Raw genomic sequence first — 16,079 nt, forward strand, 5'->3', positions numbered from 1 at the left:
TGTGTGGGGGTATTCCTTGCATGCTCGTGCTTAAATGTGGGGGGGGTATACCTTGCATGCTCGTGCTTAAATGTGTGTGGGGTTATTACTTGCATATTCGTGCTTAAATGTGTGTGGGGGTATTCCTTGCATACTCGTGCTTAAATGTGTGTGGGGGGGGGTATTCCTTGCATGCTCGTGCTTAAATGTGTGTGTGGGGGGTATACCTTGCATATTCGTGCTTAAATATGAGTGGGGGTATTCCTTGCATAATCGTGCTTAAATTGTGTGTGGGGATATTCTTTGCATAATCATGCTTCAATTTTGGGGGGTTATTCCTTGCGTAAATTGTGCTTAAATGTATGTGTGCGGGTATTCCTTGCATAATCATGCTTAAATTATTTTTTTTTGGGGGGGGGGGTATTCCTTGCATAAATCATGCTTAGCTGTATAATTATGGCAAGGCTGATATATTGAATCAGTTTAGTGGCATGTAGACGAGAAAATACTGATACCAAAACTGGTCTTATGGAAAACACGTTTCTTGCTCAACTGTACCTTCCTATGAAAGGTGTATTGAGAATTTTTGCATTGAATATACATTTGTGCTGATCACAAACACGGTAATAGAGTTAGAATTAGCCCTTAAACGAACAGCCTAAGATGGCCATGTGACTCGTCATTCGGATCCTACCCTGGTTGCAGAATTACTTTGAATTAATGTGGTCATGAGCTTTAGCTGTTTAAAATTTCCAAAACCTATCAAACTTTATAAAACATTATTTTTTGACAACATGATAAAACATACGTGAAATATAGTTCGGGTTTTGAATTGTTGAGCTTAAACCGTCACTGTCCTTCACATATTTATATTTTTTTTTTTTTGTCCACTGTACTCGTGCTGTGATGCCATCTAGGTCAATCATTAAATGTCATTGTACATTACCTACGTATTTATTCGATCGTCCAAATAATTTTTATTTTCCCTGATATGGTCCGGTAATCAATTAGGGATCGATGCTAAAGATACCATTTTCACCACTGCTCAAAAATTAGATAAGATTTTAAAGTGTCACAATTTCGATCGCTGTAATATTTTGGCTTTCTGAGAAATACAGAAAAAAGAGAGAAAAAAATAAGCAAAGACATTCTTGGATTATGGAAGTTTTCATTTTGTAGCCAACTATTTATTTGCTAAGCTATGTGTTATAACTCTTATCCATCCTTACATCGATGGGTCGAAAATGTACAAGCGAATGCATAAAACGGACATAAACAAGCATTTGAAGCACTGTTTTGTTACAGCGCTCAAATTTGTTTTCTCACGTGCATGGATTCCATTATCAGAGAGAAAGAGAGTTTTGGTGTAAACGAGGTTATGCTCGACAGTTTTCAAACAATTTTCTTTACTCACTGGTATACATCTTGTTATCTTTACAGAGAAAAGTACCCAGTACTGGGACATTTTTCATCTCTTGTGAACCAGAATAAAATTATCTATATGGCTTATGGTTTTGTCTTATGTTTAAGACATAATTATTCTACTTATATTTAAATCCAGATTGTAAGCTAGCAAAAAATGCGTCAAAAAATGGCCGAAATTCAATATTTGTGTCTTGTCCCTGTTCTGAGAAGCGGAAGTAGACTCATAATGAGATTTAAGTACCTGAATTTGCCTTTCACTTTACAAAACTTTGAAGCAGATCTGAACATCTACACTTTGTTTAGATCAGGGACTTTTAATACAGGTTTTTGCTTTTTAAAACTGAGCATTCCATCCGTGGTCATAGTTTCCCATTCGAACTTTGTGGTAATCATACCAAGCTAGATATCCGCAGCATCCAAAATATTAAATGTTTAATTAAAGCAAATCAAATTAAGCATACCCGATTCTACTTGAAACAGATGATTATGTTGTTCCCATGTCGGATTTCACAAATTCGCCCCTGTGTGGAGTGTAACCCTAGGAAACAATGACGTACAAATCTGCGACGTCATTCAATTATATGAACGTACGTGCGTTACTAGGCGCGAGCGACGTGTCTCTTGATATGAAGCTGTGTCATACTAAATGTGCGGTTGAAATGTATTTCACGGTAAGTTAACAACGTTTTCCTTCATTTAGTAATGTATCGGCTCAGGACTATGATCTTTTCTTCTCCATGATTATTGTAGCCTGTAATCGATGTTAATTATGTTGCTCTTGAAGGCTGCATACATGTTTCGGTGCTTTCGGCTAGTATTAAAATACATTTTTATAAACTTTATTAAAGTCCTTAGAATTCGTCTTTTCAGTAGCAAGAAAATCTTCCTATCTTGAAACATTGCAGTCCTTCTTTTGATAATCGCCCTTTTCACCACCATGAAGAGGTTAGTATTAGGACTGGTCGGCCTGGTGTCAGGATAATGTGACTGGGTGGGGACATCATGCTACATGTCTGCGGCATGATGCCCCAGTGCTAGACATCACTATAAACTGTCAAACTGCAGACATCGTAGCGATATGACTATGACACACAGCTTGCGTCTTGATTCGAACCATTTAATTGGTTAAAATTAAATCAAGACTTAAATTTAAACCAATCAGATTGCAGGATTCTAAACATAAGTTTAACCTCGGGGAAAAAATGTGTGTCCGTTCAGTCTACATCAGATTTTTTAAGGTAGTAAATCTGATAGTGTTGCATCAAAGAAAATCTTACTAGGATGCAATAACATCTTTGATTTCGTGTGTCTACAATTGTGTGAATCATGAACACATTGCAAATGACTACCCACAAAAACTGGCAGAAGTCAGTAATTTTAAGCAATTGTGAAAATATACTTTGGAAATTAGGTCATATGGGACTAGTTTTCATGTGCGACACATGTAAATTCAGTCACATTGCAAATTGATCAATCACTTGAACTGAAATAACTACATCTACTCGTTAGCGTCACATTTTACATTAAATAAAGTGGATTCGTTGGAAGTGTATTAGCAGAGGCGTAGCTTGAGTGGGGGGGAGCAGGGGGGTACATATGTCCCCGGGCGCCAAGGTACAGGGGCGCCAAAATGAGGCTTACAACGTTACATTATAATAAGTAAACAAGGGTAATATTCAAAAATGTGATTAAACGGGGAGGGGGCTGGGGCGCCAATTTTATAGTTCGTCCCCGGGCGCAAAATATCATAGCTACGCCTCTGTGTATTAGATATGTATTTTACTTGATATTACTAATGTTACTCAGAATGGGTGAAAAATGATGAAGACCTCACATATTGAATCTATACAAGTTATTTAGCATAACTTGCAGTCATGATATCTCACCTTTAGGAGCAAGCATCATCATAAACAAGATAAGCACGAATGATATCATTACGTAATATGTTGTTTGAAACAAGACTGGCTTTCGGTCCATATAAATTTCGTAACAGAAATACTGATAGATAGTGGACGATAAGTGGTGACTGAAGATTCATTAGTGGGTGGCAGTAGGGGAGAATGCATTCGAATTAGACAAAATTCTCCTTATGCGACGATTTTGCCTTCCTCTTTAATCCACTCTAGGTATACATTTTAGCCAAAAGAATCCATTTTTTTTTTGTTTTGTATTACAAACGAATAAAAAATAGTTTGAACTATTGTCATCATCACCTTTTGTCGTAAAACTGATTAAAAACTGGTAACACGGGTTAATCGATGCGGATTATGGGTCAAACAGCTTGTGCAAGCAGTTCTGTCGTTTCAAGAATGACATGTGGAATAAGAATCTCAATAATACTTTTTTGGAAACAAATAAATGACGTGAGTAATGAAGGCATAAGATTGGAAATATTAAAACATGCTAAGATATTAAAATAACGTTGCTCAAACAACAATGAAATAATGTTCAACAGTAGCATGTGAGCATTAAAACAGAAAGAATACTTATAAGAAAATAAATGGAGAAAAAAAAAATAACGACTAATAGGAAGATTTTGACACTGATGAGAGGGATAGGCAAAGGAGGTTTAACTTCAGCTTCAGTGATCAAACAAATCTCTTAGTTGCAATTCTGTATTTTAGGACCGTCTTGAAAATTTTGTTTGCTTCAAGCGACTCATTTTAATATCGAAATTGGATTGTAACATATTTGTACAGTCCAAGAGAAAATGTTTACGGTTTCTGGCTGTTAAATATTTTGTACAGTTTAAGAGAAAATGTTTGCGGTTTCTGGTTTACCGTATAAACATATATTGCTAAATGAAACGATTTTTTGGTGTGCAAACTTCGTCGTTTAATATCCTACAGTCTTATTCAATGTCTTGTGTGCATAATGTCTGTTAGTTTTTCACCTTGATAGTATTAGATTGACACCTTTTCTAGATTCCAATTTAAGTGTGATTTAAAGGAGTGTAATGATGGGTTGCTTCGAATTTCCAAAGGAATTTTATTCCATTCCACAACAGAGATTAGTCACAACCATATTTGGTATAGAACTGTCCAGGCGAAGGGCATTTCTAAAGAGGTTTATTCCCTCACGAAGTTTTTTTCTTCTGTTTTCTTCTTTCCGATCAGAGGGAAAATTGCCATAATGCATTTAAAAAATGTTATCATTCTATGTTTGTAGCGCCTTGTTGAAAGTCTTTCCCATTTTGTCTCCTCTAAACTTACAGCATTTTATATAGATTTTCGTGCCCTTAAAACGATTCTACCAGCTTCAAATTTCTTAGTATTCTAACCTTTTCCGCGTTATTGTATTTCTTTGTTGTTGTAGATTACAAGATAAGTATTTACAAAATATACCCCAAAATTAGGCTTTACTCAAAGTTAGTCTCAAAGTGACATGCCTAATGAATGCGTCATTCGTTAAAAGCTGTAGGTGGTGATCCCAATGAGATTTGCTTGAAATGGTCAAAATTTGGTTTTCTTTTAATTAAAATCAATCAACTATTGATCAGTTTGATTTTAAGTCTGCCTTCATTCAAAACACCAGTGTTAGTCTTTCACCTTGATAGTAGTGGATAGGTCATCAACAATAACGGTCAATGATGTGTCATAAACAAAATCTTATTACGGACTGAATATCAATGACGTATCATTGACGTAGTTTACAAAAAAAACAGCGGCCCAAGTATGAAAGAGGGGCACACTAACCCTGACGTGTTATTATCTGAAGTATAACGTTTTAAAACAATCTTTTGCGTCCTGTTCGAGAGATAATTTTGTCCCTCACCAATTCCAATGTTTCTTTGCTTATAAATTAAATCCGTTATGCCTGAATTTGTCGAAGGCTTTACTAATGTTACATAATATCACACTAATTTCGTTGCCTTTGTCGTCCGCTTTGTAACGGATATTGTACATATCGCACAGTTGTGAGGGAGCCCGATCATTTGGCGGTGACCCAGACTATAGATTTCTAATTAGATCTTGGCTGTAAGATAGTTATACAAACGTATAAAGACATATTTCTAAAATAGATCTGTAATTTGAAACAACATTTTTGTCCACATTTTTATGAATAAGAGTACCATGGGCCTCATTCCACACTAGTGAAAAAATGAAACTTTGAGGGAACTATTGAAAGTTCTGATAAATATCCCGATAATGTGCGGACTCCTTTTTATAAGCAGCGTAGGATCTATCTCATCAGGACACTGCCTAAGAAGGATCTAAAAAGACTTCATGCCTTGCTAATGTTAAAATATGAAAAAGCCTCTTCCACGCTATGTATACCAATTAGAATAATATAAAGGTCAATACGAGGAAGAAGTAGAGAACGCAGGAGAGTGGAAATATCGTCTCTCAGTGATTGTTCAGAAAAATATTTCTCAAATAAATTTGCTGCTCAAGACGAGAATGAACGTATTCGTGTCTGAAAAGAGGATACTGTAATTTTAATGTTTGCTTCAAAAACATGCTATCCATATTCGACCAATATTGGCATCTTGAAGTGTATTAGCTAATTTGTTAAAACACTCATATTTTACGCTTCTTTCTAATATATATGAATTTAGTCAGTTTAAAGAAAGATTCGTTCTTTTAGCCAAGCAGTGAATTCTGTTTTCCGTTGCCGTATTCATTTTATAATATTAGTGTGCATCCAAAGAGGATATCTCGAAAGAATTGTTTTTTTTTTAATTGGAAACAGCGGAATGGGATGCCTCTGCTATATTGCAAGACATGGTAAAGACCTGTTCTTTTGAAAGATTAGAAAACTCCCGAAAAAGTTCTTATTAGCTGATATATAGTCCCACACTTTTTTGTTTAAAGTCATGTTGCCTAGCGTAACATTAAACAAGATTATGATCGCTACAAAAATATCTAGGACTCTCTTTTCGCAACAATTTAGTATATGACTCAAAGTAATTAAATCGATCAATGTTGAGCTATAATTAGCAATTTTTGAAAGCTTATCGAACAATTTATGAAAATTAAAAGTACTTATAACATGTACATTATTTCTGCTTATACTGGATATCACGAGGTCTTCTTTGATATCCCTTAAGATGATTATATTTTGACAATATTGTGTTTGCTTGCTTAGTTAAGGGTTCGACCAGAGTCCAATCATCGTTTGTGTGTATACAAATTCCAATTAAAAGTTTTTTCCGTAAAAGATTATTTCTGCCCAAGGGACTCAAAGTTTGATATTAATAGTGTTATTTTCAATTCCTGTTTTGAAATACATTGCTACGTCACCCCCATTTCTGTTTCTGTTGAGACGATTGGTGGTTGAAAAGTCTGTATTAAGATATCTTCAGTTGGAATTGGTCCATCTAACCAGTCTCATCTTCTTTAGACAAGGTTCCGATATGTTGACCCATGTACACCTTGACGGATCGATCCGATATTTCTTTGCTTCGGATCTATGAATTTTATTGGATGCAGTGGTGTGATGCTGCATTCAATCAAAATCATGTTGTTCAAATTTGATCACTGTTCCTACAAGGGAGCACACAGCTGGGATGGACTCGTAAAAAAGCAAATGTCCACTGCTGATTCGTATTTGCACAACTGCATCCTTTCCCTCAAACACACCGCTAATGGCTTCTCTCTGTTACTTAGTCAGACTATATTTATTAAACTTAAAAAGTATCCTTTTTGAAGTTAATAAACCCACCATCTGCCGGTAAACAATGCACCACTGTTACACGCTATTGGTTAATTGGCATTACATATTAAGGGAGGAAACTTGTGACATCCAATATATGTCGCAAGTACAGCATACTGAATATCAGGATAACATATTGGAACGTTGGCTAGCGGAGATGACATCGCCTCTTGTACTGTAATAGTATCGAACTTGTTTAACTTTATCCTTATGTAATCAATCTTATGTTAAAAGTACTGACCATTAACGCGACAGAGAGGTTACTTTACGAAATCAAATGCATGTGTAGATCCAGTTGTTATGTATATTTGATTTAATTATATCTGATTTAATATATATTTCTTTCAATTTAATTGTTTCGTTGTCAGTTTTAAATTTTATTTATTTTTCATTACATGATATTGTAATGTATATTTATTCACTGGAGATGATACTTTTTCCAGAAAATAGCTTGACCGTGATTGTTCGTTTTGTAAACACCAGGTGTTGACCTAGATCTTGACCTGGATTCAAAATTAGTAGCAACCACGCACATAAGTTCTATTTTTATTTTAAAATGATTGGTTGTGGTAGAGGTCATGATGGGACCACGTGTTTAAGATGTAAACATTTATTTTTATAATTTTATTTCTTAGAGTAAAATGATTAGTTTTCGTCAGGGCACACTGAGTGTACGTGTATTTTAACAAGTAAATAATTTCGACGAGGTTCTGGAATATGATCACGTGAAACCTTTTTGCGTTTTAGAATACGATATAACCTTTGTTTTGGTTGTTCTTGTTCTTGTTCTTGTGGGGTTCAACGCCATTTTTCAGCACACGATAGGCTATGCATGACGACCAGTATTAATGGCGGAGGAAGAACCCGGAAAACCCCTGGAAGAACCACCAACCCACGAGAAGCCTTTGTTTTGGAGAGATATTCTCAGTTGGGCTCTTACACTGGTTAATAGTTATTTCAAATTACTTGGATTCAAAAGAATTAATTCTTTTTTTTTCCTGGAAAATACGTGTGCTCATATGAAATTGTTGAACAAGGACTGCTTGTATAAAAATTTATTCAGATTTCCAAAGCCGGAGTGATATTTCTTGTTTCTACAGGGAACTGTAGACTTCAACGCTACAGATTACAGCGTAAGTCATCGTCTTCCATCTTGGATTCTTCGTCGGGACTCGAACTTGAAATCATTAGAATATTTATGACTTCTAAAATTGTATTGGTGGATTATTCTTGGATTATTTTTGGATTTGATTCTAAAAACCGTAAGTTCATATATTTTTTCATTTTAACATAATTTTTCCAGGAAAATAAATTAATGTATTTTTCACAGCTTGTTGTTTCACTCTTTCTCGTGTTACTGTTTATTCGAGCCTAAGCACGTAACATAAGACCAGGTTAGAGTCTATGTGATGAGAATTCCCATTAATTCTTTTATTTTACGCGTGAGCATTGTGCTTAATTAATTGATGATACATTCTCCAACAAGATCACCTTGCTCAGCTGGCAATAAACAGGAATCCTCTATAATAACAGTGGTATGATCGTAAAATGTAAAATACAGATTCGTTGATTGTATATAATGTCCTGTATGTCTGATTGCCTTCGCATGGCAAAAACCAACACTCGACCTCAATGCACTTTGCTTTTTTGTTTGCTTTTTTGTATTTTGCTATTTTATAAAAAAATTATTATTCAGGTTGTTAAATAATATTTGCTTAAAACTAATATGTTTGCTGTTTTTGTTACGTGGTCAGTTGATATGCTCTAGTATAATGTTACCTGGTACCAGAAAATTGTATATCCTAGTTTATAAATTGATATGCGCTTTCATACACATAATTTGTAACCTATCTTATGTTTAAGGTTAATGCAAATGGAGAATATGAGACACGTGATTTATTAATATTCAGCTTTTCGATTATGCATTATATATATATATATATATATATATATATATATATATATATATATATATATATATATATATATATATATATATATATATAGATAGATAGATAGATAGATAGATAGATAGACAGGTAGGTAGGTAGGTAGATAGGTAGATAGATAGATAGATAGACAGGTAGGTAGGTAGATAGGTGGATAGATAGATAGACAGGTAGGTAGATAGATAGATAGATAGATGGATAGATAGATAGACAGGTAGGTAGGTAGGTAGATAGATAGATATATAGATAGATAGATGGATAGATAGATAGACAGGTAGGTAGGTAGGTAGATAGATAGACAGGTAGGTAGGTAGATAGATAGATAGACAGGTAGGTAGATAGATAGATAGACAGGTAGGTAGGTAGATAGACAGGTAGGTAGGTAGATAGATAGATAGATAGATAGATATATAGACAGGTAGGTAGGTAGATAGATATATAGATAGATAGATAGATGGATGGATGGATGGATGGGTGGGTGGGTGGATGGATGAATGGATGGATGGATGGATGTATAACTGCAATTCCTCACTCGTACTATCATATTCATTAGGTTATGCTCGTCAAAGTAAAAGTATTCTAACATATTTGCAAAGAATCTAACAGCAAATTATCGACAGTAAAATCTAGAATATAGTATTGTTTGATTGCACGTAGTCTGACCAGATGGTCACCATTTATCATAAATGCTCACTTATCGGACTATGTACAGCCAGACTACCACGTTTTGTGATTGCCTTTCGTACTAGTATGGTTTAACGAGATCAAGATGTACTGCAGGAAAGTTTCCTTCCCAATGACGCTACGCCATCGTTGTGACGGAGAATTAGATCTTTTGCTATTTTTTCCGACAACATTTTCAAGATAGTGTCAGAATGGGGATAAGAGTCTTGTGTTTCATTCAAATAGGACGTTCATAGTGATTTACTGTTACAAATATACGGTGTACCCATTCCGTTGAAACGTCGCCAATAAAACTCAGTTTTCTACAATTGATTGATGTTAACGGCACATCGACACATGCAAGGTTATATCATGCCGAGAAAACCATATTGCATTGAGCTACACCACGGCGACCGGACTTGTCTGAGTAGGAATCAAGCCCATATCCTCCTAGTCACGAGTCTGACACGCTGAGTCACGGTACCTCACAGAAAGAAAGAAACAATAAAGGTTGCTGTATGACATTGCAATATTGTGTTTTTGTTTAGCGGAACTCTTGAACTGAATCTGTTGTTTGTTTGTTTTTTGACAGTATGAAGTTGTGATGAAGCCACGTCTCTGGTGAGAAAGACATACAGTCCCAAATATAACTCATCGTTAACCGTATTGATTTTGTTGTCGATAATTATTTTGTCACTAAGATCTTACATAAATTGTTTTATCAACTTATTCCCCGGTTAATGCCAGAGCATATTTAATACCATTCACCAGGCTGAACGTGTTTTCCCATAAGAGTATTATTTCCTCAAACTGTGACATACCAAACATGTATATTTCGGATACACGTTTCCAACCACTATTCCGGTCATGGGAATCAATGAATCTAGGTTGGAATTTAATATTGCTAATGCTAATACATACAATTGACTCCACCTCATTGTAAACATAATAATCTATGCGTGGAGCAGCTTTATGTGGATTAGTTTAAATCCAGTTCGAAATCGTCCCCTTAACCCACATTAATTTCTCGATAGCAATATTGATAGTATTTTTCACCGAATCGCGACACCAGTTTATCGAAAGTCTTATCATACTCAATCCTCCTCTTCCCCAATGTCATCGTCATTATAGTCTTCGTCATCATTATCATCGTGGTCGTCAGCGTCATATCATAACTGATAGTTGTTTATAATCATAAGTCCTCGTCCTCATTTTCATTGTCATTGTCATCATGCTCGTCGCTCTAAAATAATACTAATACTAATAATAATGATAATAATAATAATTTTAACATAGCTTATTTGATCTGAATCATAGTTATGTCAAGAAAGCATTCATGACTCCTTCGATTAATGTTAAGCGATTGTGCTTATTCTCATAAGACATCACGTGATCAATTTCACAATACCTCCACCGATTTTATTCGAGTCACCTTTGACTGTACCTATGCACTTTTTCATCAGCAATAATATCCTGTTATTCGTGTCAATTGAATTCATTTCAATACGCAAATTCATTTTTGGATTCCTTGATGTTAGAGACCGATCACTGTGTGTCTATCGTAACTATGGGTAAATGTTTACTCTCCCTAAATGCATGTGGAGAGTTGTTTGTTAATAAACATGAAGGGAAATACTGAAGCTTTCAATTTTCTCCCCATTCATGCCCAGTCCTGTTATGTGGCGTTATCCGATCCTAGGTGACCCACTGTTGTGATGATTCTATATTGTAGAAGCAATTTAAATGCCGTTATGTATGCATAGATAACCATTGTAAAGCCATAGCGCGTGATATTAACGTTAGCGACTTGGGACCATTTGAATAGTGTATCCAGTGCATTTAATGTGTGTATGATCTATGGAGGTATCCTATTGCAACTTAATGTCTCGATGAGAACTAGTGGAGGTAAGTCTGAATTCAGTTCGGATTTAAAATTATTTGTATGAACTGATATAAATAGCAATTTCATCTGAATTTATTTTGATCTGTTTTGCAAAATAAGCTATGTCTGTTAACAAGCATTTTATTCCATCGACCGACGACCAGTTAATTCCATGTCCGATTACGTGTGAAATTGTTGAAACTGTATAATACAAGCTTTAAAAATGTATATTCCAAACAAAGCCAATGGAGGCAGGCATCGACATACTAGAGTAACTTCTACGATAGGTATTACCGTTAAGATGTCATAATTTTTGTTTTATTATTTATTTCGAATCATGAATATGAACTATTTCTAACTGTGCTGCAATTCGTATTTATTGTGATGCACTGTGCATAATTACACTTGTATACAATTTTAACATATGAGACAGAGAGAGAGAGAGAGAGTGGGGAGGGTGGTAAATAATATTGCTTGCTTGAAGACAGCCTAGACAGATCAAATTCTTGCAAAACAGAATTTTAAAATGAGGAATGTGAATACACACAAGCACGAGTAGCTATGTTGTCCCAAGGGCTTCATGTCACATGATAGACAAGTGACCAATGATTATTTACAGTTGTTCATGATTCAACAAGTTACAGATGCTGCATACGATAAAACACGAAACTAGCCGGAGTTTATATTATTTTTGTCATTTCTCTTTTATTTCTTGGCTTATGTTCTCAGACGGTTTAAAGAAAATTTACTTGGAATACGACATAAAACATATTAGACGGCTTATATTCGAGACAGATTACTTACGAAGAATCACAGTAATTAAATTGCTAATATCATAGGCAGTTTCCTTACTTCAACAATGAGTCATATTAATTAAACGGCTTATTTATCTACTTCTTAGTTCCGGCAGCAAAGCGAATTAGTGATTAAACCGATTATTTCTAAACTACTTACTTAAGAGATCAAAGCATTGTTGTTAGACTTTTAGTGAGCTTAAATTTGAGAGCAAGACGTCGTAGTATTTAGACCATTTATTTTAATGACGGCATACTTCCAAGAGCAAAGAGTTGTTGTAATTAAACGGCTTACTTAGAGACGGCTTACTTCCGAGAGAAAAATGTTGTAGTAATCAAACGGCTTATTTTCGATACGGCTTACTTTTCTTGCGGATGGGGTGTGGGGCAGTAATTATACAGCTTATTTTCGAGAGGGATTACTTCCGACAACAAACGTGCGTAGTAATTAAACAGCTAATTTTCGAGAGTGCTTACTTCAGAGAGCAATGCGACGTACTACTTAAATGGTGTATTTTAAACGACTTTCTTCTGTGAGCAAAGCGTAGTTGTTAGATAAACCTCTATATTTTTTAAGACGGCTTACTTAAGACAGAAAAGCGACTTGGTAACTAAGCAGCTAATTTTCTAGACGGCTTACATCAGAGAGCAAAGTGTTGTAGTAATGACGCGTTGTTTCTTTTTTTTTTTTTGTTTTTTGGGTTTTTTTTTCAAGATACGCTGGCATTAAACGTAGGCTTTCAAAGTGTTTGAGTATATGCATTTTTTTTTTAAATTATACCTTAAAACGTTCATTAAAAGAAATTGACAAACTTATTAAACCTTTCCCAAACCTGAAGCAGAGGTCAGGAAGTTTTGGTGTAGGGCAAATATATCAGGTACGCCATCATTTGCCAAGTCATACCGCTGGGCAGATATAGTAAGCCAGGGCATTTTTGTTGCGTCAATTTTGAAACTCCCGTGTAATTTCACTGGTGCACTTTCGCTTTACATGGCATCTTACGGATGCATATATGATCTGCCACAGCATTTTCTTTGGGAATTTTGCATGTCCATGCTTTCTGTAAACAGGCATGTTTTCTGAAACAGATATTCCGTGAAGTCATTCTGGTCGAAAAGGTATTGCCAGTGATGGGTTTCGCTAGGGTAGAGTTGATTTGCCTGCAGATTTGTCTTGAACGCCTTTGATATTGTTACGGAATATCGGCGATGTATATTTGGTTTACCAGGGAATTGTTTTCTAGTGCATGTATAGTCTACTTGAGTATTATGTTGCTGGTGTACACGTTTGCTCAGGAATATTACAGTAACCTCATTGAACCAGCCTCTCGCGCGACTATGAGAGAGCTCTTTGGGGGGGGGGGTTCGGTATAAAGAGTGTAACGCTCAAAACGCAGAGTGAAAATATCTGGTAACTTAGCTGATTAGTCGATAGATTACTTCCGTTACTAGGTCACTTCACAGAAAAGGTATAGCTGTTTGCAGCATACGTGATGCAAATACATCAATACCCACTGCTCTAGTTCACTAAAACCTAAATAATATTTAACCAAAGGTCAAACTGGCAAGTCATTCTGGTCTAGCGTAAAACATATACAGTGCTTTCACTCTCTTTGCAATACTAGCTAATTAAATAAAGTCAGATATGACAAATGTTTTGCTTCAGAACGAAAAACTTGCAAACCGTGCAACTAACAGGAAATGACGAGTGGCACATATTTATAGCAATCAGTTGCGCATACATTTACATCTGGCTCAGTGTACATTTTAGCCGAGTCACGCTGAAGTCTTGTTGAAGGAGATTAGCGCTGCTGAGATAGACTGCCGATGTAATCTGATTTCGATTACTCCTACGCCTGTGTATCTTCAATGCGAATATTCCAGATTGTCAGAACATTGTTTCACACTTGTGAACTAGGACGTGAAGACGTTAGACCTCTGTTCGATCTCTATGGTGAAACATTGACGATACAACTGTAACTATAGGTCGAATATAATGACAGGCGTACGTGAACGCGGAACGCGAGAAACCACGTTTGCATGACATTTTACGGAAATGGCTTTGGTAATGTTGTCAATGGATTGTTTATATGTGTTCCAAAGATTAGATTGGGTGTGGCCTCACGCGCTACTCCGATCTCTAAAGAAATTGCTAGTAGTAATGCTAATTATCGATAGTATCAAAAACATTGTTGCAGTTCAGTTGAAGACTCTGGGATTATAAGTGGTTCAATCGATTGGAGATCGACTACGATGATTAGAGACTCAGCAACCAAAAGTGATTACATTACCAGCGATGGCAACAATGCCAGTCCCGGTTAATATAATCATCACTGAAGTCTCTAGCAACGTCTGACTGAAGCCATGATTGCAAATCTGGCAATGGAAAGCGGATTAAGGTTGTCAGGCAAAAGGAAATCATCATGTATGAACGAAATCATCATGTATATACGAAAGCATCATGTATAAACAATGGTTCAGCTCAAAGATGTATCCAATCCCACGTTCGACATGGATACGCTATAGCTGCGAGATCGAAGCAAGTAAAATTACTAATAGTATGCACATTATGTCAGGTTGCCAGATACGAAAGAGCCAATAAAATTTCAGGTTCACGACAGTGTCTCGGTATTTTCTTCAGTGCGATACATTCTTACAAGTCCAAGGAAAGTTTGTATACGACAACAACAACAACGTATACGATAATAATGATAAAATCGGATTTGCCAACAATAGCATAATGACATTATTCGCAGCTCACGTTATTTCGTGAATGGACAGGAAATTGAAGCAATTATATGCAGCTTCGAAGTCGCTAAAACAATTCTCAAACTCGCCCGTTACAATGACGATTACCCAAGGTTTGATGGCCCGTCTATGACGTTCGTCAAAAGACACAAACGACCGTCCTGATCATATTCAGCACGTTATTGGAAACTTCAGACATGCCGCGGTGGACTTACACGATTTCACTCTCCCACATATTTGGGTTTTGTAAGGTTATTTTCCGGGTCAAACACACAGTCGCTTTGAAAAAAAGTACAACGCCAAAAAAATGCAATTTGGTGTGATGTCGCTGAGGGTAATGTTATCTAAATTTACACTTTGGATGCCATCAACGAGACCGTCATTGGCACGTTTGACATCATATGTGGCGCTTGGCAGAATATTTGTAATTTCATTTATTTCCATGACTACAGATTCAAAACAAAGAAGCGTCCGAAGAGAATTCTCGTGGCAAATATGTACCCAACAAAGGGACAGTGCACCGCGTCACGGATTTGTAGCATTTCAAGTCGTGGACAATCAGTTGGAAAGTTCAATGAAATTGGCAAAACTGACAGCGACTGAAGCCTCAATGCAGTTAAACGGTTACCAACAACCCACCGAAAACCTTTTGCTTAACTTTAATAAGAATCAAGTCGCTCATGTGTATTATCGGCTGTTGAAATATGGGGACCAAAACTACAACCAAACTATTGACATAGGTTTGAGGATTTCCCAGCATAACTTCACAGTTTTGTACCAAATTTATTACTTTTCTCTCAAGCATCTGGACCTGGTTAAATGTTATGTGATGGACATATACTTCAAAGCACGAGTAGGTAAAGCCGTCGATAACAAAGACTATTGATGTGATCCTCTCCGACGTGACTCTGTTGCTGCAAGGTTTTAGTGGCCGAAAAAGGGTTATTGACGCGTCTGAAGAGAATTCTTTGAGTCGTTCAAAAC

At 36.1% G+C, this 16,079-nt stretch overlaps 1 protein-coding gene across 2 annotated transcripts in view; it reads left to right on the plus strand.

The window, feature by feature from the left end:
• Nucleotides 1-1,987: 1,987 nt before the first annotated feature.
• LOC149799186 (uncharacterized) overlaps nucleotides 1,988-16,079 on the plus strand; it is a 43,428-nt gene continuing 29,336 nt past the window's right edge. The window contains exon 1 of one of the 2 annotated variants that reach the window (XM_089958431.1): nucleotides 1,988-2,075. The gene's annotated coding sequence lies outside the window, so the exon portion shown is untranslated. Of the gene's footprint in view, nucleotides 2,076-11,421; nucleotides 11,577-16,079 lie in introns of those variants that run through there. The other variant, XM_089958429.1, reaches the window with a different exon arrangement.

This window comes from Sinohyriopsis cumingii, chromosome 5 (assembly GCF_028554795.1).
Source record: "Sinohyriopsis cumingii isolate HCF-2022 chromosome 5, ASM2855479v2, whole genome shotgun sequence".
NCBI lineage: Eukaryota > Metazoa > Mollusca > Bivalvia > Unionida > Unionidae > Sinohyriopsis > Sinohyriopsis cumingii.